We start from the raw sequence: 3,402 nt of genomic DNA, 5'->3' as shown, positions 1-3,402 counted from the left end.
AAGCAAATGGCTTATCATGGCGCCGAACAGTGGTGAATATTGGAAGTTCCGTTTAATAGAATCCAAGTGTGTAAAAAGTTCCATCTGAGATGAATGAAAATAGTTGTTTTAATGGTTATTGAGTCAGATATGTGGCGGTAATGTAGCAAACCACCTGTTTGGTTATTAAAAATATTAAAATATTCCTTTACCATATAGTTGAGCTATTTTTCAATGCATTTATTTTCATGATTTAAGTGTATAAAATACAGTTCATGATTTGTTTTTACAATAAGAAATGTATTTCATGTGTTCTGATATGCAAATTGCTCGGTTTTGAGTTTTTGGTTATAATGAGCTTTATTTTGAAGAACCGCTAACTACTTCCTGTCAGTATTACACTGTGGAAAAACGGAGGGAAAAACAGAACAAGCTACCGGTAAAAGTGAGAAGTTTAAGGAAAACAAAAGGGAGATAAGTAACAGTATGCAAGATAAAGAGTAACCTCCCGAGGAGGCACAAGGTTAGTAGTAATGTGCAGAAAATTCCGGCTGTATTTACCTCAGAGATTTGTTTAGAAAGCTAAGGCTATGCTAAGTTTTTCTTACATGTTTGGTAAAGCTGTGCTGTGTCGCATACAGAGATGAAGAACAGCATTGTAATTAAATGCATTTTCTGTCTGTCAGTTCTCACGTTGGTTTCAAAAAGTTACTTTCATGGAGCCTGGAAATAAATACTGAAAACCATCAGTCCAGTCTACAATCTTTCGGAGGGTATTCTACAGGTAATGTTTGGTTTATCTAAAGGAATTTATCTGTTACTGTGGAAATATGTTTGGCTGATATTTAAGCTTCTAATATATCTGCAGGGTGGGACTATAAATGTGATATCTGAGACCACGGTGCTGCTGCTGAAGCTCCTCAGAACGTTATTAACACCCAGAACAGCAGTGAGAAGTGATGGAGAGTTATTGTGACTGGATGATTGAAATAATAAATATTATGCCTAATTCGCATTCCAGGATTGGGGGCGTTCCAGTGACGTCACGATTCGAATGTGACGTCAGTGGAAGTGTGTTTGAATAGTAGACCCGCCAATTCGCTCCATTCCCTCAGTGGGCAGAGTCAGGAAAGGCTGAAGAATAATATTCTCTGTTCCAGAAAGGATTTTGGTGTTTAGATTAAGCAACAGATCATCCATCATGGTTTCCTTTCTACGCTGTCTTTCACTGGGGCTGAATTTGTATAATTCCACCCAAAGCACCGTGACCTCCAGCGCTGCGGTCCGTTCTATCTACATCCAAGTGTCTCTGCAGAACCCTGGCAGAAACCCTGAAGGAGAAACCACATCACCGCTTTCCAGGTGGATTTACCTGCAGCTAAAACAGAGCTGATGATGAAGAACCTCAGAGACATGAAGCCTCCTCAGACGTCTGCAGGCTCATTTTTAGATCCGACCAGCAGGGCTTCCAATGCAGAGACACAGAAACACCTTCAAGCTGCCGTCGCTGCTCAGACTTCCCATGAAACAACCCGTCAGAATAAGGAGATTATCCCTGAAGAACACCACGGATCACCCAGGATCCAAACAGAACCTGCAAGTCAGCCAGTGTTCAAGTCTCTTTCTCCTCTCCTGTGTTTTGCTCTTTGTCAGGTCCCGCCTCAGATCGACGCTGATGACCAGCAAATGTTGAAAAATCCAACGAGAGCAGAACCTCAGAGGGTCCACCTTACTGAACAAACCTGGACATGGCTGAGGAGGTTTTTAGGATCTGCTGGGAACGCTTTAGGGGGAACCTGGTGTAGAATGTCACTGATGTTGGACCAAATCAGAAAAAGCATCACGGCTCTTTTTAACACACTCAGAACCAGAATCCTAGCTTTCCTCAACCGAGCCGACGGCAGAATCCACAACATGTTGCTTGATGCAAACGAGGCCGTTGGTTCTTCTTTTGACACATTCAGAACCAGAATCCCAGCTTTCTTCAACACGGCCAGAGAAAGGCGGAGAAATAACGCGACTGCCGCCAGAGAAAGGCTGAGAAATAACGTGACTGCCGCCAGAGAAAGGCTGCAGATTATTACTAATCAAATGGTAGCAGGTTTGCATGCTTTAACTGGGACAATCTCCGAGTATTGCCTGTCTGTTCAATTTTTTGTATTCCTGATTTTTTTTACTTTTCTTACCTGCTTTATCGTGTTTAGTTAGAATCCAAGATTTCCATCCGGAGATGGAGTCCATTCTGAAGAAACCAAATCCAAAACAGATCAGCCAATGTCCAAACCTAAAAATGTAGAATCGTTCTAATGATTGATTGATTTTTTTAAAGCTGTAGAATTCCTGCTTTTCTTACTTTTTTAATAAATAAAATATTTTCCGCCTTACCTTTATCATATTTTATCTCAGTTTCCTCAAATTTTTCTAAATTCCGTGTCTTAAAAACTCCCCAAACTAAAAATATTAATAGGTGCCTCCATGTAATGCAGGAACATAGAAAGCTGTGGCATTCTGTGTTCCTGGCATTGCACGGAGGCACCAATTCCTTTAAAAGCTTGCAGGTGCAGCATTGCTGCCCTGATGTGGGTTCTCTCCGACTGCTTCGGCTCCCGCATCCCAGGAACATGGATGGATTGTCTCCTTCATCAGGGCTAACTGGCTTTTCAAGCCTCTTTATTGACCTTTGAACTCCTGTTGACTTTTCCACTGTGAACTAGGGGTGTAAGTAATAATCGTTTTATATCGATGCGTCGATCCAACAGCCGACGATCCGATGCATCGACACGTCCGCAAGAGTATTGATTCGTGGTCTATTTTTATCCATTTGCTCCTGGACGTAATTCTCCCTCCCGTGCTGGGGGGGCACTAAACCTATTTTGCCCTCCTACCTCGCTTCCTGCTTATCCATGTCGCATCAATTCTCTAGTCATACGAAAATGTTTGAGATCGTCTGAGTTTTGGCCTCATCGTGCGTCCTGCGTCGTGTAGTATACAGGGCGTAATGAGGGGCGATCAGTCTCTCATGACCCCCTCCCCATCAGGAATCGTAAGGTCAGGAGAAAATCAAACATGTTTGATATTCAGTCGGCCGTCGTAAGGCGTTGGTGGGTAAATTCTGCTGTTGAAGCAGAGCAAGAGCCGATTTACCGGAACCTCACAGCCGTGCAAACGAGGAAGTTCTTCTTCCAGACTCACGAGTTCGGCTAGCGCCATTTCTCGGAGCTGAGTCCGACGTGTGGTTTTTAGACGTAGAATGTGAGCAGGTAGATCGCATCAGAGCGTTGGGTCGCACAAACATGGTGAACAAACATGGTGAGCGGTGAAGCTTCAAATCCTGCGGTTTCGACGCACAGTGTGAGCTGTAGCTGCGTAAAACGATTGAAAATATCGCACAGTGTATTCCCGGCTTTAGGCCTCTATGGTTGG

The 3,402-nt window shown here is 43.3% G+C and overlaps 1 long non-coding RNA gene across 1 annotated transcript; it reads left to right on the top strand.

Moving 5' to 3' along the window:
* Positions 1-380: 380 nt before the first annotated feature.
* LOC119775445 lies at positions 381-998 on the top strand. Its single transcript, XR_005279652.1, has 3 exons — positions 381-502; positions 666-763; positions 848-998. It is a non-coding gene; the product is annotated as an uncharacterized LOC119775445 (long non-coding RNA).
* The last annotated feature ends 2,404 nt before the right edge of the window (positions 999-3,402 follow it).

Source organism: Cyprinodon tularosa, unplaced genomic scaffold, assembly GCF_016077235.1.
Source record: "Cyprinodon tularosa strain WSP-4 unplaced genomic scaffold, ASM1607723v1 ctg871, whole genome shotgun sequence".
NCBI lineage: Eukaryota > Metazoa > Chordata > Actinopteri > Cyprinodontiformes > Cyprinodontidae > Cyprinodon > Cyprinodon tularosa.
This window is presented reverse-complemented; position numbering and strand designations above follow the sequence as displayed.